Source organism: Nerophis lumbriciformis, linkage group LG06, assembly GCF_033978685.3.
Source record: "Nerophis lumbriciformis linkage group LG06, RoL_Nlum_v2.1, whole genome shotgun sequence".
NCBI lineage: Eukaryota > Metazoa > Chordata > Actinopteri > Syngnathiformes > Syngnathidae > Nerophis > Nerophis lumbriciformis.
In genome coordinates this window covers 22,126,779-22,149,057 of record NC_084553.2, presented here as the reverse complement: position 1 = coordinate 22,149,057, position 22,279 = coordinate 22,126,779, and the positions used below count along the sequence as shown (strand labels likewise).

The 22,279-nt window shown below is 42.7% G+C and overlaps 1 pseudogene; it reads right to left on the bottom strand.

Annotated features, from left to right (window-relative positions):
* Nucleotides 1–1,376: 1,376 nt before the first annotated feature.
* On the bottom strand, nucleotides 1,377–2,057 carry LOC140678836 (uncharacterized; annotated as a pseudogene).
* Between the last annotated feature and the right edge of the window lie 20,222 nt (nucleotides 2,058–22,279).

Below are 22,279 nucleotides of genomic sequence, written 5' to 3'. Positions count from 1 at the left end.
TCTGAGGATGCGTGCTTGTCTTGCAATGTCTGCGTTCTTCTTTGTAAGATGTTCATTGATGTAAACCCCAGTTCCCTTCAGCTTCCTTCCCTGTCGTAGTAACTCTGTCTTATGTTTTCGATTTACCAACCGGATCACAATGGCTGGGTTGGTTCTGCTGTCCTTCCTGGGGATAGTATGGCACGCCAAAATACTGCTACTTTGAAGACTCATGTACTTACTAGAGAAGAAGTTAATTACTTGCCGTTCAAGTGTCTCAAGTTCATCTGCCGGGGCTTCGGCATCCTTGTCCGCGTACCTGCTGCGAGTCCCGGCCACTCTTGCATATGTGCGATGTTTGGTTTCTAGTCCGCTTATAATCAAATCGTCCATTCAGGTGTACTGTTCAATTTCGTCAATTCTTACTTCTAGGTCGACAATTTTCTTGTCTTTCTCCTTGATGATGTTTTTCAGCATTTTGATTTCGATCAACAACTCCATGAGTGTGTCTTGCTGTTTGGCCACTGTCCTTACATCTTCCGACAGGGAGTTGAGCAATTTTCTGATCTCCTCCAAGTCTTCCTCGAGTTTCTTGTGTTTCGCACTCATTTTCTTGATTCACTTGGTTTTCTTCTTAGTTTTAGTTCGGTTTCTTTACTTGCTAAAACACGCAAGCTAAATTTGCCGAGACGCGTCACGACACTTCCTCCTTCCCACCGATGGGGTCCCGTCCGGCCTGGCAAGCCTCGCGCTAGCCTCTCTCCTCTTTTGGGCCTCGCCGCCGTCACCTGCCGGTCTCGTCGCCGCTAGCCGCTAGCCGGGCCTCTCCCTCCCCGCCCTGCTGCCGTCACGCGCCGCCACGAGAAAGCTGCCGGTCTCGCCGCCGCGAGGTGGTGGTCCCGCTGCTGCTGGCTGTTAGCCAGGCCTCTCCCTCGCCGCCCCGCTGCCGTCACTCGCCGCCGCGAAAAAGCTGCCGGTCTCGCTCAGATAAGTTGTTGTTCTCATCATTTATGTGACTTCTCACAATTCAACTTAAGGTGTAGCGATATCATATTGTTGATGCACCTTTGGCAGCAATTACATCCTCAAATATTTTTGAATACGATGCCACACGCTTGGCACACCTACTTTTGGGCAAGTTTGCCTCTTCCTCTTTGCAGCACCACTCAAGCTCCATCAGGTTAGATGGGAAGCTTTGGAGCACAGCCATTTTGAGACATCTCCAGAGATGTTCAATCGGATTCGAGTCTAGGCTCTGACTGGGCCAGTCAAGGACATTTACAGAGTTGTCTTGAAGCCATTCCTTTGATATCTTGACTGTGTGCTCAGGCTCATTGTCTTGCTGAAAGATGAACCGTTGCCTCAGTCTGAGTTCATGAGCGCTCTGAAGTAGGTTTTCATCCAGGATGTCTCTGTATTTTAGTGCATTCATCTTTACCTCTATCTGTACTAGTCGCCCAGGTCGTGCCGCTACAAAATATCCCTACAGCATGATTCTGCCACCACCATGCTTCACTGTAGGGATGGTATTGGCCTGGTGATTAGTGGTGCCTGGTTTCCTCCAAACATGATGCCTAGCATTCATGCCAAAAGGTTCAATCTTGTCTCATCAGAACATAGAATTTGTTTTTTATGGTTTGAGAGTCTTTGAGGTGCATTTGTCCCATAACATTGTACACCTGCGCATGGCGGGCGGCCATGTGCTTTTTACTAAGGAATGGCTTCCATCTGGCAACTCTAACATACAGGCCTAATTGGTGGATTGCTGCAGAGATGTTTGTCCTTCTGGAAGGTTCTCCTATCTCCAGAGTGGTATGCTGCAGGTCTGACAGAGTGATCGTCGGATTCTTGGTCACTTCCCTGACTAGGGCCTTTCTCCCCCAATTGCTCAGTTTAGACGACTGGCCAGCTCTAAGAAGAGTCTTGGTGATTCCAAACTTCTTTCATTTGCAGATGATGGATGACACTGTGCTCATTGGGACCTTCAAGGTAGCATATATTTTTCCGTAACCTTCCCCAGATTTGTGCCTCGAGACAATCCTGTCTCCGAGGTCTATAGATAAGTCCTTTGATTTCATTTTTGGTTTGTGCTGTGCCATGCACTCTTAAGTGTGGTACCTATTATATATGGACAGGTGTGTGCCTTTCCAAATCATGTGCAACCAACTCAATTTACCACATGATTATCAGGTGAAACAGGATGCACCTGAAGTCCTCTTTAAGGTTCATGTCAAAGACTATGAATACTTATGTAATTGGGGTTTCTTGTTTTTTTATTTTTAATAAATTTGCAAAAATCTCTTTAAAGTGTTTCCTCATTGTCATTATTGGGTATTTTGTGTATACATTTTAGGACACAAATTAATCCATTTTGGAATAAGGCTGTAACATAACAAAATGTGGAAAGAGTGAAGAGCTGTGAATATTTTCCATATGCACTGTAGAGACCTTTTACCTCGGTCGCTCCATGTTCACAACGTACAGCGAGAGTCACACTTGCTTCGCGCTGCTGCGAGCCTTGCTCTCCTTAAAGGCGGCCACCATTTTTTATTTGCTTGTCATTTGTTTATGTATTTGTCACTGTGGTATTTCAAATAGAGTACAGAGAAATGTGTTGATAACAGCTACGATACAAAAATGAGTAGGATTATATAAGCTTTGTTTACTCAGACTCTTTTTCAGACATGCTGTAATGAAAAAAAAAAACTGGAAGTATGTGATTTATAACGTAAATTTGTGCATTTTCGAAAAACTGACACCAACCAACCAACCGTCCTGTTAATATTTGCACATAGTGAATTTTGTAGCTTGCTGTCTGCTGGTATATCTGGCATATAGTAAAGTACGTCCGCATTGCAGACATTCTGACTTCGCTCAAGACAATCCTGTGTGTATTACTTACGTCCTCACAACATCCTGTTTTGGCAGTGCCGTTCCGTCTCAAATTTTAGGTGAATCACCAGTCAATAGTGCGTAAATAATAGGCTGTTTATATATATATAGATATAGATAAATAGATATTCAGTATATATATATATAAATGTGTATGTATAGATGTATATATAGAAGTGTGTATATATATATATATATATATATATAAAGATATATACATATATATATATATATATATATATATATATATATATATATATATATATATATATATATATATATATATATATATATACAAATATATATCGATATATACGCAAATATATATTGATATATGCAAATATAGATATCGATAAATATATATATATCCATACTGCTCAGTGGCCTTGTGGTTGGAGTGTCCGCCCTGAGATTGGTAGGTCATGAGTTCAAACCCCGGCCAAGTCAGACTATAAAAATGGGACATCAAGGGTTGGAATTGGGGGTTAAATCACCAAAATTATTCCCAAGTGCGGCCACCGCTGCTGCTCACTGCTCCCCTCACCTCCCAGGGGGTGGAACAAGGGGATGGGTCAAATGCAGAGGGGGTAATTTCACCACACTTAGTGTGTGTGTGACAATCAGTGGTACCTTAACTTTAACTTTTATTGTAACGACCTGTTGGTGTTCATTTTTTGTTTGTGTTTTATTGATGGTTATTGTTCGCATGATCGTGAATATAACCGTGCCTGAAAGGGGATTAGCGGGGAATAAGGAAGTGTTATTGTGTGTCTGGGAGTGAAGCACAGAGACTGATGTGTGCACGGGAAGGAATGCAAGTTGGAATTGGGCCGCTTGGAATTGGACCGCTTGTTAAGCACAGTGTCAGGCTTTGTGATTTCTTCTAAAGGCTACAATACATTATATTACATTCATTTGTTTTCACAATAAAACCCTAGTTTTAAATGTGTTATTTTGGCCTGGCTGGCCGCCACAATCATACACTGGGGGGGAAACCCTGCTGCTAATAAATACACTAGTAAAAAGACAGATCCATAGTAAGAGTACTTTATTAATTCAAAAGAAAATTAAGAGGTTACTTTACTTTAACACTCAAACTGATCTGATCTATTTGTGTCACAGTTTTATTGATCATATAGCAATGACTTGGTATGAAGTTTGTTCTAGGAAAAAAATAGCTTTGATGTAGTTATTTGATTGCATCTTACTGTAGCTTAGTTGGGCAGCACGGTGAAACAGGGGTTAGTGCCTGTGCCTCACAATACGAAGGTCCTGAGTTCAATCCCGGGCTCGGGATCTTTCTGTTTGGAGTTTGCATGTTCTCCCCGTGACTGCGTGGGTCACCGGTGGACAGCTTCGATGTAGTGAAGCTATATTTAATGTAGAATACTCATAAAACGTAGCTCACTACATTTGTACTCTCCTGAAGGAATCAATAAAGTACTATCTATCTATTTTCCAATAGCTTGCCCTCTACTGTGCCTCTGCATGGATATGATCTTTGGTGAACCTCAGCAGGACCAAGTGATAGATGTCCCGGTGCAGTTTTTTCTGAGGTTACAATGTGTTTGCACGCCTTTGCTTGATGTCTTTGATGCTTGGATATCGCCATGCAGGGCCTCTATCAGATTTTGGAGTAAACTACGTGTCTGGTTGCAGTGGGCAAACGGACAGAGACAGTGAGAGTCCCTGTGGAGGATAAGGTAACAGGTGGACCGAGTGCCATTCACAAAGGTCAGACAGCACAATGCTTGCATCTCCTGCTGGTGCTGATAGCATCTTTTGTGTGTCTGCTCAGCCCTGCTCCCTATTTCACTGCTCAGCGACTTTACATCCAGTTGCCTTTGACTGTGTCTGCAGAATAGCCCCCAGATCCAATATCGCTGCACCACTGTAAGACAATTACCCGCTTTAATAACAGGCGTCATCGTTCAATGGATAGAATATGAGATACGAATTAAAAATTTGCGTGGCATGTGTTTGCATGCATGCCTCGTGATGCAAGTATTTCCAGATCCCATCTGCACCGTCTTGATCATTAGCAAAAAGGTCTTTATGAGTTTTCTTTCATAACAACTTTCAAAGTTCTCTTTAATGATACCATTTTTATTACGGACGGAAGTGATGAATTGTTTGTCATAACCTGAATCTGAATTATTTTTTTTTTGACTTCATATGCAACCAGGTGCTGTGACTGCAGTCACTACAACAACAGCCATTTTAATATCAAGTTGGAATTTTATAGTGTTAGAGCAGTCAGAGTGCATTTTCATTGGCCTAAGGGACCATTGCTGTGGCGTGCAAGGAGCCATAACGCAGAGAGAATGAACTGGAGGAAAAAGGAGCTGATAAGTCATTTATGAGACATAAATTCTTAATAAGCATGATGATGACAGAATACAGACTGAAAGCACACAACACCATATGGAATATGAGGAAGGCTTGTCATAAAACAATAGATGAAAATTGTTTTATTAGCACCTCTCAATCAGATGTATGTGCAATGTACGAACGACTTTAAAATTATTAATATGTTGGAAGTAACTTCTTGCTCGCCTTGGTTTTTAGCAAGTGGCTAGACATGCTCTCTTAACATTATAATTATATTGTGCTACAATTTCAGAATACAGTAAAAATTTAAGGCAAATGAATGAAATGAACAAAAAAGGAGGGACACACTTATTAATTGTCTCCTGGGGACCTCTGTGAGTCTTAGCTTAGACAGACTGTGGCAAAAGCAGCATTTTTAACAGCTATACAGTGGAACCTCGATTTACAAAGCCCTCTATGTCTGACGTTTTAGATTAAGCCTCCGTGTGTGAACTATGTCTCTGTGTACTAACGCTTCATTCATTCATTAATTTTGCGCCTCGCCTGCAGGCACAAGGCGAAACACAGCATTTTTGGGAAGACAGAGCCCTCCACGTCACTTGCTGCACAGTTCACTACAAGTCATTTCTTAGCACTTCAGCATGTGTGCCTTTTCTGTGTTTTTCACCTTTTGACATGTTTTGTCCAATTTGTTGACTCTATGGGTCCCAAAAAGACAACAGACCATCGTGGAAGAAAGGAGGGAATCACTGTGGAATTTGGAGTTAAAAAACAAAAAAGGACTATTTTCGAGAAGTACATTAATGGTACTCACAAATATGGGAAATTGGACGAAGCAGACTTTTTTGGAAAAGGATACCAAAGCAGACTTATTTCCCAGCTGGGGAGAAGACTTACCTTTCATTTAGTGCAGTAGTTCTTAACCTGGGTTCGATCGAACCCTAGGGGTTCGGTGAGTCGGGCTCAGGGGTTCGGCGGAGGTCAAGACACACCCGACTCGTCGTGTAAATAAAAACTTCTCCCGATCGGCGTATTACGGATACGGCAACAGCAGAAGTCAGACTGATTTGCAAGTGTGTAATTTGTTGTGAGTTTATGCACTGTGTTGGTTTTGTTCTTTGAACAAGGTGATGTTTATGCACGGTTCATTTTGTGCACCAGTAAAAAAAACATGGTAACACTTTAGTATGGGGAACATATTCACCATTAATCAGTTGCTTATTAACATGCAAATTAGTAACATATTGGCTCTTAACTAGTCATTATTAAGTACAAACCCCGTTTCCATATGAGTTGGGAAATTGTGTTAGATGAAAATATAAACGGAATACACTGATTTGCAAATTATTTTCAACCCATATTTAATTGAATGCACTACAAAGACAAGATATTTGATGTTCAAACTCATAAACTTTATTTTTTTTTGCAAATAATAATTAACCTAGAATTTCATGACTGCAACACGTGCCAAAGTAGTTGGGAAAGGGCATGTTCACCACTGTGTTACATGGCCTTTCCTTTTAACAACACTCAGTAAACGTTTGGGAACTGAGGAGACACATTTTTTAAGCTTCTCAGGTGGAATTATTTCCCATTCTTGCTTGATGTACAGCTTAAGTTGTTCAACAGTCCAGGGGTCTCCATTGTGGTATTTTAGGCTTCATAATGTGCCACACATTTTCAATGGGAGACAGGTCTGGACTACAGGCAGGCCAGTCTAGTACCCGCACTTTTTTACTATGAAGCCACTTTGATGTAACACGTGGCTTGGCATTGTCTTGCTGAAATAAGCAGAGGCGTCCATGGTAACGTTGCTTGGATGGCAACATATGTTGCTCCAAAACCTGTATGTACCTTTCAGCATTAATGGCGCCTTCACAGATGTGTAAGTTACCCATGTCTTGGGCACTAATACACCCCCATACCATCACAGATGCTGGCTTTTCAACTTTGCGCCTATAACAATCCGGATGGTTCTTTTCCTCTTTGGTCCGGAGGACACGACGTCCACAGTTTCCAAAAACAATTTGAAATGTGGATTCGTCAGACCACAGAACACTTTTCCACTTTGTATCAGTCCATCTTAGATGAGCTCAGGCCCAGCGAAGCCGACGCCGTTTCTGGGTGTTGTTGATAAACGGTTTTCGCCTTGCATAGGAGAGTTTTAACTTGCACTTACAGATGTAGCGACCAACTGTAGTTACTGACAGTGGGTTTCTCACGTACATAACAGTACGTTCCGGCCAATCATGTCGGAACCAGACGACACCCCCCAGCCTAGACTCGCTCCCCAGGCTCGGATCCCACGGAGTCCGGACTTGGAGGTAATGTGTTCAGTCCTTAAGACGCACCAAACTCGTTTTGAGGCATTAGAGGACAATTTTGAGAAAACTTTCACCAAGTTATATACTAAGTTGGACCAGCTAGGCCCCAGTCCGGTGCAAGACTTTGTAACAGGACAACATGCTACACCAGCTACTGGCTCTGGTAGCGCTTCCCTTAGCCGGGAACCCAAGATTGCTAGCCCTAGGCCTTTTGAGGGTGATTTTGAGCTCTGTAGGGGTTTTTTGGTGCAATGTGAGTTTATTTTTTTGCACCAACCCTCGTGCTATACTACCGATGGGGCCAAAATTGCATTTATTTTTTCGCTGCTTGCCGGACCTGGTCTCAAGTGGGCTACTGCAGCTTTGGACAAATCACTAGGCCTCGGCACCGACTACTCAGCCTTCCGGTCCGAATTTTTGGCCGTATTCGACCACCCCAAGGATGGGGGGATGCCGCAGGACGCTTGCACACCATTCAGCAAGGAACTCGCTCGGTGACACCTTACACCCTTGAGTTCCGGACCATTGCGGCAGACAGCGGCTGGAACGATAAGGCTCTCCAAAGTGCTTTTCGTCAGGGACTCGCCGAAGAAATCAAGGATGGTCTGCTGAGGAATAGACCAACCTCTTGCAGAGTCCTCATTTAGTTGGCACTCCAGTACGACCAAAGACTAGTTGAGCGAGCAACCGAGAGGTTCCGGAGCGTCGCTCGGAGAACAACCGGCCCCATTACCAGTTGCGGTTTCTACCCCCGAACCCATGCAAGTGGGAGAACCCAAGCAAGTGGGAAGAACGCGTTTGGGGACGGGGGAGGGAGAGAGAAGGATGAGGCAACATCTCTGCCTTTACTGTGGGGGTGCGGGACACATTGTCCGCTTCTGTCCGGCACTATTAGGAAGACCAGGCTCACCAGCAAGGGGGATCCTAGTGAGCCATTCGACACTTCCCCAGGGACAAGGGAACCCAGGCATCCTGTTTTCCGCATCCTTAACTTGGAACAACAACAGAGTGGCTGTTAAGGTTTTTTTGGACTCCGGGGCGGACAATAGTCTGATGGACTACGGTTTTGCCCAACAAAACAAGATTCCTCTAGTATCCTTGGACAAGGGCCTTCCTGTTCAAACTCTGGACGGACATCCATTGGGTCTTATCAGATACCGTTCAGAACCGCTGCTTCTCACCTTATCCGTAAACCATTCTGAAACCATCCGTTTCTGGGTGTTGGAAGCCCCTTTCACTCCAGTGGTCCTAGGCAGAGCATGATTGAAGCAACATGATCCTCACATTTCATGGACTTCCGGAGAGATAATGGGTTGAAGCACCCTCTGTCACGCTAACTGCTTGAAGTCAGCCTCGGCCCCCAGCAGAACTATTCAATCCATTAACCACCAGGTCAACCTCTCTACCATCCCTGAGTGCTACCATGACCTCGCTGAAGTATTCAGCAAGGAACGTGCTCAATCTCTCCAGCCGCATAGGCCATATGACTGCGTTATTGAGCTGCTTCCCGGGGCCTCCCTGCCTTCCAGTCAGCTGTACAACCTGTCCCTTCCCGAAAAAGAAGCCATGAAGAATTACATCACTGAATCACTGGCTTCCGGTATCATAACCCCTTCCAAATCCCCTGTGGCTGTGGGTTTTTTCTTTGTGACCAAGAAGGACGGGTCTTTGCGACCCTGCAATGACTACCGGCACCTCAACAACATCACCATCAAAAACAAGTACCCACTGCCACTTCTTAACGCACCTTTTGAACCCCTGGCACCAGCTGCCATCTTCACTAAACACGACCTTCGCAACGCATACCACTTGGTTCGGATTAAAAAGGGGGATGAATGGAAGACCGTGTTTAATACTCACTTTGGCCACTACGAATACAGAGTTATGCCTTTTGGTCTTACCAATGCTCCCGCTGTTTTTCAGACGCTGGTCAATGACATCCTACGTGACATGCTGGACCAGTTTGTTGTTGTCTACTTGGACGATATCCTTATCTTTTCTCGTAACACGCAGGAGCATCAACAGCATGTTCGTTTGGTCCTTCAGCGCCTTCTTAAGAACAAACTGTTTGTCAAGGCTGAGAAATGCCTTTTTCACGCCTCATCTGTGGATTTTCTGGGTTTCATTGTGGAGAGAGGTCATGTCAGGGCTGACCCTGAGAAGGTCAAGGCTGTGGTAGCTTGGCCGCAAGCCACATCCAAGACAGAACTCAGAAGATTTCTGGGATTCGCGGGATTTTATAGAAGATTCATTCGGAATTTCAGTCTTATTGCCGCACCCCTCAACGCTCTCACCTCATCCAAGGTCAACTTTTTGTGGTCACCTGAGGCCGACAGTGCCTTTAGAGGACTCAAAACCAGCTTTGTCTCTGCACCCGTCCTCATCCATCCGGATTGGGACTGTCCATTCTTGGTGGAGGTGGATGCTTCTGATTCAGGAATTGGAGCTATACTTTCTCAGAGATCTAAAATTGATAACATGCTTCACCCCTGTGCATTTTTCTCCAGGCGACTTTCCCCAGCTGAACTAAACTATGATGCTGGTAACAGGGAGCTTCTGGCCGTCCATGAGGCGTTAGTGGAGTGGAGACACTGGTTAGAGGGAGCAAGACACCAGTTTCAAATCCTGACTGACCATAGCAACCTTCTTGCCATTCGGTCAGCGCGACGTATCAACAATTGACAGGCAAGGTGGCAACAGTTTTTTTCTCGCTTCGATTACGTCTTGTCTTACAGACCAGGATCCAAGAATCAGAAAGCAGACGCATTGTCCAGAGTGCATATGGCTGGGAACGCTTGTCCGCCTACCCCTGAGACCATTCTGCCACCAACTCGTATTGTGGGAATGGTAACCTGGAGAATTGAGGACAAGGTGAAGAAAGCTCTGCAGACTCGTCCAGGACCTGGGGGCGGACCGCCTGGCAAGCTGTTCATTCACCGTGAACTTCGGTCCCATGTTCTGGATTGGGCTCACTCCAGTCTGTTTTCTTGTCATCCTGGGTTCCAACGAACTTTATCCTTTGTCTGAAGATATTTTTGGTGGCCATCCCTAGCTGCCGACACTGGAGAGTTCATTACTGCCTGTTCCACTTGTGCCTGCAGTAAACCGTCACACCGACCCCCGGCTGGCCTACTATGCCCTCTGCCGATTCCTGCTCGTCCATGGTTGCACATAGCTTTGGACTTCTTCACTGGTTTCCCCGTCTCGAGAGGTAGCAACACCATACTCACCATTGTCGACCGTTTTTCCAAGGCAGCCCACTTCATACCCCTCCGCAAGCTGCATTCCTCCTCCGAGACGGCGGATCTCCTCACGTTGCACGTTGTCAAACAGCATGGGATTCCTATGGACATCGTATCCGACCGGGGCCTCCAGTTTACCTCTAAGGTATGGAAAGCTTTTTGTAAGGGGATCGGGGCCTCGGTCAGCCTCACCTCTGGATATCACCCCCAAAGCAATGGACAGGCCGAAAGGGCTTATCAAAGTTTGGAGTCTATGCTTTGCTGTGTTGCCCAACGTCAGCCCACGTCCTGGAGTAGGTTCATCCCATGGGTAGAGTACTCCTACAACGCGATGAAGAGATTTGCCACCGGTATGTCCCCCTTTGAGTGTTCTTTGGGCTATCAACCCCCTATGTTTCCCCAGCAGGAACTCGAGATTGGGGTACCTTCTACCAGGGCTCACATCAAGAAGTGTCAGAGGGTGTGGAGAGCCGCTCGCATTGCCCTAGTGAAGGCATCAGAGAGGATGTGTCGCAGCGCAAACAAACACTGCATCCCGGCCCCTTCCTACTAGCCTGGACAAAAGGTCATGTTACTCGCTAAGGACCTCAGACTCCAGGTACCGTCCAAGAAATTAGCACCCTGTTTTGTTGGTCCTTTTTCCATCATTTCCATAATCAACCCAGTTTCTGTTAAATTGGCTCTCCCACCCTCGGTCAAGCAACATCCTGTGGTCCACGTGTCTCAAATAAAGCCGGTGGCGGAGAGCGTTCTATCCCCCCCCCCAGCATAAGATCCAGTCACTCCTTTGATCCTACGCCGGAACGTCGTTAACTCCTGTAGTAAGCATTCACGTCTCTAGCTTCCCTCTCGTTGTCCTCGCCTCTTTTGTCTTTTGCTCTTTTTGTCTTGTTGACTTATGTCCCTTGTCCTCCTTGCAGTGCCCATTTTGTCCCGTGTGCTCGAGCGCTGTACCTCAACCTCCACCCGGAAATTGGACTGCCTCCCTCGATCCTTGATCACTCGCCTGGACTTGGACATTGTTGCCTGCCACCTGCCTTCGACCTCCTGCCTGTCCCCGGATCTCCCTTGTGCCTCTCCTCTTGGTCAGATGAAGATTTCATCCACCACGCATTTACATCCTCTTGAATTATTTACATGGTTAATTTTACGCTCAATCCTGCAACCAACACTTTGAGTAGCATGCACATTCCACACAATCATCAAAGGTTACAATAAACCTGGTAACCTTAAGTCCTTTGTGGTATCGTCTCCTTCCAACCCTCACGTACATAACAAACATGTTGTCTTTGAAGCATATTCAACTAGATATGGGATGAAAATGATTTACAAATCATTGTATTCCGTTTATATTTACATCTAACACAATTTCCCAACTCATATGGAAACGGGGTTTGCGATTATTAATGCCTTATTCGGCATGGCCTTATTTTAACCCTAACCCTCTAACCCTGGCCCTAACCCTCTAACCCTAACCAAATAACTCTAAATTAAGTATTTGTTACTTAGAATATGTTCCCCTAGTGTCCAAAAAACTCTAAATTAAGTCTTTGTTACTTAGAATATGTTTTCCATACTAAAGTGTTACCAAAAACATATCACTTTGTCTTGAATTTGAAAAAAAAAGTTTTTTTAAGTTTTTCACTAAAGAAGGGTTCGGTGAATGCGCATATGAAACTGGTGGGTTTCGGTACCTCCAACAAGGTTAAGAACCACTGGTTTAGTGGCACCTCTTCCAAAGCACACAAACACACACGGCTCCTCCTCCTGATTCTTCCCTTTAATCTCAGTGGATTTCACTTTTTTAAATGTTAATTCTTGCCGCAAAACAGTATTTGTTAAAGTTAAGGATTTTTTTTCTGATCAATTGTGGGGGCACCAAAGGGACTTCTGTGTGTGTGTGAGCATTTTAACATAGCATGTTGGCAGGGCAGCACATACAGAGGACAGCAGTTTGTTGTTGTTTTGGCTTGTTAATAATAAGGAAGTTAATCCACCACCCCTTATGTCTGTTTAATATACAGAACTGTCACGGCGGGGTTGCAGCTTACAGCGGGGTCGTTCTCCCAGGAATGCAGACGGACTACTCCGGACAAGGCGTGCAGGAAAAAACATGATTTTATTCCTCACAAAATCAAAGGAGAACAAAACAGAAAGCGAGCCGACAGAACAACATGCCTGATCGCACTCAAAGCTAAACTAACATTTAGCATAAATTATGGACGAGAAAAACTTACTAACTGTAGCATGAACAAACAAGACATACGTAGCAAGGCATGAAGCAAACAACTAGAGACAAGGCAAAACTCACGTAACAGGTGCGTGTAGCAAATAATGACGCCAGGTCAACTGACCGGCGAAGGCAGGCTTAAATAATGCCTCTGATTAGTGCTCGGGTAGCAGGTGAGCGGGCGAACACTAATCAGAGACAGATGAACATAATGAGCAACCAATGCAACCAAAACAAACTCAGAGGTGCACAAACAGGAACTAAAGGAGTCCAAAACTAACAGAAAACACAAAACATTATCCGGACCACGGATCATGACACAGAACTGTACAGCACTTTATATTGTGGTCAAAGTGCACAAACCGTCACTAAAATATGGACTTTTGTTGAGGCTTCAACTCATTATTGTGTGAATGCCTTGTAACATTCACATGTTGTTCTACACCAAAACATCATCTTTTTATAGTTGTGTGAATTCCTTTTATTGATTATCATATTTATTATTTATTTTTATTCCATCGTTTTATTTGACAGCCTTCTTCTCCCCCAGTTTTCATCCGATCAGCACTGTTTTAGTATCAATACGTCTGACTCGGCCGGGACACTGTTGCTGATATTTGTTTGTCTCACTGATTACATGGAATTCCAGGCTTTCCAGGGTATTCTTCTGTTTTTGATGGCCTTCTTCTGCCCCAGTTTTCATACAAACAGAACCGTTCAAGTTAGTTATGGAAATCCGGCTCTTTTTGGAGAGTCTAACGCCAGCTCCCAAGTGGCTCCTCAGATTTTGTGTTACTTAAATTAATGTATTACCAAATTATGTGTAAAATGAATCACTAATGTAAAAACACATGAAATATAACCTATGTATAGTATTTATATGGCTTTATTGATCAACTTAACTTGCCCCAAGTGGAGGAGTTCAAGTATCTCGAAGTCTTGTTCCCAAGTGAGGGAAGAGTGGATCGTGAGATTGACAGGTGCGGTGCGGCGTCTTCAGTAATGCGGACGCTGTATCGATCCGTTGTGGTGAAGAAGGAGCTGAGCCGGAAGGAAAAGCTCTCAATTTACTGGTCGATCTACGTTCCCATCCTCACCTATGGTCATGAGCTTTGGGTTATGACCAAAAGGACAAGATCACGGGTACAAGCGGCCAAAATTAGTTTCCTCCGCCGGGTGGCGGGACTCTCCCTTAGAGATAGGGTGAGACGCTCTGTCATTCGGGATGAGCTCAAAGTAAAGCCGCTGCTCCTCCACATCAAGAGGAGCCAGATGAGGTGGTTCAGGTATCTGGTCAAGACTCCGAACTCCTCCCTAGGGAGGTGTTTAGGGCACGTCCGACCGGTAGGAGGCCACGGGGAAGACCCAGGACATGTTGGGAAGACTATAGCTGTGTCCCAATTCAGGGTCAGCATCCTTCGGAGGACCAGATCTACGCAGCCTCAGAAGGCTGAACCTTCGGAGGAACCTCCGAAGGATGCGTTACCCTTTGTTAAGTGGGACAGTCTAGCCTTCGGAGGATACTTGCATTTGAAAGTGTATTCGCTGCCGCTGCCAGTGCCGCTGCCTGTATTTGCCGCCATCGCCAAAATGATCTGAGTTGAACAAAGGCACGCAAAGCATCTTGGGATATGGGAGGCCACGAAGGATAGTCGCGGTGCATCCTCCGAATACAGGGAAAAGGAGGGCGCATTCGTCGGCTGCATTTGGAGGAGCCTTCGAATTTGAATGAATTGGGACAGCCTTCGCGCAGCGTTGAGACGTAAGCGGCCTTCAAATTCGCCCCTCGAAGGATGCAGACCCTGAATTGGGACACAGCTTATGTCTCCCGGCCTGCCTGGGAACGCCTCGTGATCCCCAGGGAGGAGCTGGACGAAGTGGCTGGGGAGTGGGAAGTCTGGGCTTCTCTGCTTAGGCTGCTGCCTCGCGACCTGACCTCGGATAAGCGGAAGAAGATGGATGGATGGATGGATGGATAAACCTAACATAACATATACATAAATATAATTTAAATAAATAAGACACAAACACAAAATTTACTTGACAAAATATACCTTAAAAGTGCAACCATGTACATTGAAAAACAAAACACAAAATCAACTAAACATCACTTGACAAAATGTAACTTAAAATGTGCAAAACAAAAAGAAAAAGCAGCATCCAGGTGAGGTTTTAATGAAGATTGGCATTAAATAAAAACAATGGCCTCGGCTTTGAGGGACTGATTCGTTTCTCGTCCTCCATCTGCCCTGTTTTGGAGAAGATTCTTCCTGAGGGGACAGATGTTGCTACTATGCACAGTCTACATGTGAAAGTGCAGGTAGTTTGTGGAGCCTGCTCAATATGACATTTTACTTTACAAAGTGTACACTCTGCCTTTCCGCACTTTAAAATGTGTCCAAATGTTACTCCTTTTCCTGCCGTCATTAATCTTCAATAAAATGGTAAAATCCTGTAAAATTCTCTCGCTCTCGTCTCTCTCCTTCCGGTTAGTGCGCGCTGTATGCCTGTAACCCCTCTCCTTCCTGCGCAGTGTAGTGACAGTCACACAAACACTGCCACAGCCACACATGTTGACCAATACGGCTTTGGAAGATTATTTTTTTATTAAAATGCTTTCGACCGGGAGCTGGCTCTCTTGATCGCGAGCCGGATCCCGTCGTTCACTTCAAAGAGCCAACTCTAACCCAAACTTGCCAACCCTCCCGATTTTCCCGGGAGACTCCCGAATTTCAGTGCGCCTCCCGAAAATCATTCTCCCGAATTTCTCCCGATTTCCACCTGGACAACAATATTGGGGGTTTGCCTTAAAGGCACTGCCTTTAGCGTCCTCTCTCACCTGAAAAGGAGACTATTATATATGTCTCCGTTATCCATAGGTTTATCTATAACCCATAAAGTAGGCAGGCACGGAGCTATTTCTCAGCGTGTGTTTATTCCAGCCGGCACGTTAATACACTGACACACAACATCCGGATTCCCATCATGCATTACTTCAAAACTACGGCAAGTAGTTATGTCTAAAAACATAACAAAGACGAAGCAGAAGAACAAAGAAGAGACATGGCCACGATGAGTAAGAAGAAGAAGTACGCTTGCAAGTTCCAAAATGATTGGAAAAAATAATTTCAGTTCATTCAGGACAGCTCGAAGGGGAAGGGGTATGCTGCCTGCAAATTTTGTAGATCAGACTTCTCCATTGAACACGGTGGCCGAACGGATATACTCATTCATGAACGGATTATATATATATATATATATATATATATATATATATATATATATATATATATATATATATATATATATATATATATATATATACTTATATAATATATATATATATACATATATATATATATATATATATATATATATATATATATATATATATATATACATATACATATATATTTATATAATATATATATATATATTTATATTTATATATATATATATTTTTTTTAATATTATATATACATACATTTATACATATACATATAAATAAATATATACATATATATATATATATAATATATATACATATATTTATATATATACATATATATATATTTATATTATATATATATATATATATATATATATATATATATATATATATATATATATATATATATATATATATATATATATATATATATATATAATATATATATATATATATATATATATATAAAATACTTGAAAATATATACACCACCCGCCACCAATTTTACACTTTTTTCGTCAATTTCACAGCTATACACTTTAGGCATATAACTTGGTATGTGACACAGGCTAACTGTTAGCATGTCAACGTTACTATGCTATCATTAGCATGCTAACTTTTTTAGCTAATTTTGCAACCTTTTACCCCAGAGTCAAACAACTTCCTTCTTGACATTTGCTAACTGTTAACATGCTAGCACTAGCATGCTAACTTTTTAAGCCATTTTTGCCAAAGTACACCTTTGATTCATTAAACTTGGTACCTGACACATATTAACTGTTAGCTTGCTAACAATAGCATTTCAGTTGGACTCGAGCGTTTCCGCAGTGGCATTCACACGCAATTCCCACCAGAATTGCACAGATCGTAGTTCATATTTACATTATTGGTTATAGAGACATTTGCTTCCCTATACAAACTTTTAGATTTACAAACCCTGTTAAATAACCAGTTAAATGGGTAAACAATGGTTCTACCGTCGCTCAAAATAACTATTGGTTTGTAATGGATAAATAAGTGTTGGGAATTGTACGTAAAAAATTGACATGCCAATCAGACATTAGCTAAGATTTATTTTTATTTTTTATCGTGCTCTGTTTGTGTTGTGTTGTGCTTGCTCGTTTCTCTTGTATTATCTTTTAACCTGCCCATTGTACAGCACTTTGGCTACTCCTGTGGTAAATTTTAAATGTGCTTTATAAATAAAGTTGATTTGATTTGATTTGATTAAATCAACTTTATGATTAACTAAAATAATATAAACTGTGTAATACTTCATCAATATGCTATAAAAAATCTTAATTTTGTCTAGTCCATTACTAAATATGGTTCCTTGCCCATAATACATCAATGCCTTGACGGCATTTCTACTACAAAAAAAATAATATAATAAATGCCCATTATTCTTTTGATGTGAATTCACTGAATTATTCAGATTTTTTTGGGGGGGTCCTTTCTCCTATGGTTTAATATCAGTGGAGAGGTGTTATTGAACCCCAGGTGACACATTTACTATATTACCTGGTGATATAGGTAATATATCTGCAGAACTGTCAAAGTATATCACAATGTGTCTTGTCTTTCAGTCTGAGGTCGCAGGTGTTTCTGTACTTCCGGAGACTTTGAGAGAGTGAGAAAAAGACTTTATCGTCTCACTGCGTCAGAGGACTGCCTAACTGTAATAACTGATCATGTTATAATCATAGCTCAGTCACTCCAGACTCATGTACCCTCCTCCTTTATGACAGCAGCAGGGCTCTCTCTGTCACTCTGATTTGAGCCAAACTGGCAATTTGACTTCACAGAGCCAAGCCTCAACTTCTGAAGAGTCTTTATCATTCCAAGAGTTTCCTTTTTCAGGCTAATCTAAGAGCACTTTTCCTATTTTAATCTGTGCCTGTGTATGAAGAGTGCCCCATCAGGGCTGCCATACACCAGGAGATTAATGAACCCAATTTGCAAAAGTGACCTTTTGGCTGCTAAAGCATTGCTGCAGCTAAGCTTCTTAAAGCCTTCTTTAAACATTTTTTAATTTTTTTTTTAGCAAACCATTCTTAAAACCAGAGCAAATAAGCAAATCAAGAGTTTGAGCCAGATTTAGTATTAAAGTGTGTTGATATGGTCTTTGCATGGGGCAACAGGGACACGTGTCAAATGTAGAATGATCAGACTTACAAGCTTGGTAGAGTTAAAAGTTAATGCTTCATTAGATTGTGCAAAATAATCGTGTTGTGAAAGTTTGTACAATAAAGTGACTTTTTTCGCATAGGGCCCTATTATAATATAACAATATTTTATTATAAAATGAAATGTAAAAACTACGCGGGTTTGGACTGTGCAACATTCTCATCAACTTAGTTTGCGAGCTTTCATCCAATTTGCGCACTCTCGGTGGAACATCTCTAGAAAGTATGTGCTTTTGACGCGCCTCTAACCCCGAATTTCCACTCAATGCAGAACGGCCGTGGACCGGCTTCACCGCGGGAGGTCTGCGCCATCTGCTGTCAAGCAATCCCCACCACCAATCTGTTTTTGGCTCCGTCGTGCAGCGAGATAGCGCAGACTTTTACGAGATCTCGCGAAGCCGCGCATAATCACGTGATAAGGGAGGTAGTAGTATTAAAGCGAACCACTAAACCACCAAATTTATTCTGTCCATCCAGAGAAGCAGAGGCAAATAAACTCAGTCCTGTCACTTTATGTTATGCAGCAAGCAACATTACAACAGTAACATCATCCCTGGCGAGTGTGTCACACCATCAATCCTCTGCTTTCCCAGTCTCCATATCAGCTGATATTTGACACAGGCCCCCATATCCCCATTTAGCTGCCCGGGATATGCCTGTACATTATTCTTTAATCTTGGACCTCTAGAATCAGCATGTCCTCATCCATTTGTGTCAACAAGATGACATTAAGTCTAAAAACCTTTGACAAGTTAATGTAATGTCCGTCTCTACCCAATAGGACCTTTCAAAGTGTAAAATACAATCCGCCTTGAAGGCGAAGTATTCTTTATTGAAAGTAAGCTTGATACTTAATTTTGTGTTTGTGCATGACTTCCTGTCCAACACTAACAGATTGTTTGCGAAATTGAATGGATTTGCAGAATGGTAACGGCACGTCCGTGACGTTCCGCAGGCAGTGGAAACTGACACATTGACTTGAAAAAAACGGAAAGAGTCCGCCGGCATGCGTGTACCGGCCCGCGGCTGTTAAGCTTTCAGTATAAATTTGGGGTAATGCTGGTATAAGTCCAGCATCCCGTGAAGGTGAAACTTTATATTGCACTTTAAGTTCTGATGCAGTGAACACCAAACGTGAAATAAAGATAAAAGAGACTTCCAGAAAGCTATCAAATATTTTCTAATGGCTTCAATCGAGACACCTATAAAAGGACCATAATGCTACTGCTAATTAACTATCAAAAATGCACATCGTGGTCTCGTAAGTGCAACCACAACAGAAGGGGACCAAGCCCATATAGGTTTAAACATCCTGGTACTAACAGACCTTTAATGCGTCTGGACCGTGAAAATACATATACAGTGGGGCAAAAAAATATTTGGCAGCCCACAATTGTGCAAGTTTTTCCATTTAAAAAGATGAGAGGTCTGTAATTTTCATCATAGGTACACTTTAACTGTGAGATGCAAAATGTGAAAAAAAACCCCAAGAAATCACATTGTATGATTTTTAAAGAATTTGTTTTTTTGATGGTGCAGAAGATAAATATTTGGTCAGTAACAAAAGTTTAACTCAATACTTTGTAATGTAACCTTGATTGAAACTGACAGAGGTCACACGTTTCCTGTAGGTCGTCACCAATTTTGCACACACTCGAGCTGGTATTCTTTCACATTCTTCCAAGCAGATCTTCTCTAGATCTGGGATGTTTTGAGACAGACTTTCAACTCCCTCCACAGATTTTCTATTGAGTTGCGTTCTGGAGGCTGGCTTGGTTACTCCAGGACCTTGACATGCTTTTTACGGAGCCATTCCTTTGTTGCCTGGGCGTTGTGTTTGGGATCATTGTCATGCTGGAATACCCAGCCACGTTTCATCTTCAATACTCTCACTAACGGAAGGAGGTTATTTCTCAAACTCTCGCAATACAATACAATCATCCTTTCCTAAATTCAAATCAGTCGTCCTATCACCTTTGCAGGAAAGCAGCACCAAAGCATAATGTTTCCACCCCCATCCAACACAGGGTATGGTTTTCTTGGGATGCAATTCAGCAATCTTCCCCCTCCAAACATGGCGAGTAGTGTCAAAACAAAAACATTTAATTCCTCTTCTGGATCATCTAGTTCAGGGGTGTCAAACTAATTTTAGCTCAGAAGCCGCTTGGAGGAAAATCAATTCCCACGTGGGCCGGACGAGTAAAATCATGGCATAATAACTTAAAAATACAACTACGACAACTTCAGATTGTTTTCTTTGTTTTGCTTCGGCCTAAACTACAACAATCTGAAAATGTACATATTACAAATAATCCTCTTGACAAAACACTTCAAGTTAGTTGAAATTTTTGAGGAAAAAAATTGGTGCAGTTTTAAAAACACCATGAAGAACACAATGAATTTAGACTTAATCTCAGTGTATTTACAAAGCAATTAAACTTTGAGTCACAACCCATCTAGGATTGATCAACAAAAATAAAGCATAAATAAAAACACTTCTATGTATCAACTACCTCATTTGTCATTTCCACTGTTCACTTTCTTTAAATTTGCACAGAAGACAATCATTTTCACAGAACTATATTAATGAGTAGTGTCTCGTGCAGCATTTTAAATTGGATTACCAATTGTTTATTTTACTCCTGTTTGTTTTAGGTTGGGTCGAGGGGGAGAAGTCGCAGCCTTGCTTTAGTGTGTACCGCTTGCTTGGTATACTTGCTTGCATAAACTATTTGCTTGCCTAACATAATTGCTATTGCCACATCCAGTGAACACATTTAGAACAGCAGTTTATTTAATTTAAAAATGCAGGTCAATTTTACACTTAACAAACCCCCCCCGCGGGACGGATTGAACCTGGGTCGCATGTTTGACATCCCTAATCTAGATGGTCACTAGTAAATTTTAGACGGGCCTGGACACGTGCTGGCTTAAGCAGGGGAACTTTCAGGCGCTGCTGTCAGGCTTGTCCCTGACAGTTTGGTTAAGTTTTAGTTTTTCCTCTGTTTGTTTTATTTCCTGTCAGCACTCTTATTTTGGTTCAGTCTCCTGTTGTTCTCTCTGAGTGCTGTCCTCTCAGCTGTGGCTGATTGGCACCTGGCCACACCTGGTGTCAATCAGCCAGCTGCTATTTATACCTGCCCTGCCCTCCAGTCACTGCTGGATTATTGTCGTTCCTACCTGTCGTGTAGCTGTATGCGGTAGCGGTCAGCTATATTCTGTAGCTGTTTGTAGCTTACTGTCTTTTTGTTCATTGTCCCTGTTTGCTGGATCCCTGTTCTCTGTTTCCAGTTTGTCCTCCTAGTTCCTGGTTTGTGTCTTTTCTTTATTTTTACTTTTGGACATTAAATCATGTTTTCCCGCACAATGCCTTCCGCCTTATCTGCATCGTGGGGTTTGTCACCTACAACTCATGACAGCTGCAGGATTTTATTCCATTACGATGTAATTTGTTACCAATGGTAACCTTTGTTACTGTGGTCCCAGCTCTCTTCACGTAATGACAATCCCCTCGTCTAGTTCTGGACTGATTCCTCTTTTCTCAAGATCATTTGTACCCCACAAGGTGAGATCTTGCATAGAGCCCACGGTCAAGAGACATTGTCAGTGATTTTGAATTTCTTCTAGGTTTGAATGGCATACTGGTACTAATAAAGTATCGCGGTGCTAATCAACTGAAATCGGTATTATACCACCTTTGAAACATACCGGAACCATTCTTTCATCTGAATGCCGCTGTGCGACAGTGACTACAGAGCCGAGGCACATGATGTTGAGTTTATCAAAACGCACACACAAAGGGCATACAAGCAATAATATCGAGGAGAGGAAGAATGGCAAAAAACTACAATTCTACTGGTTAATAA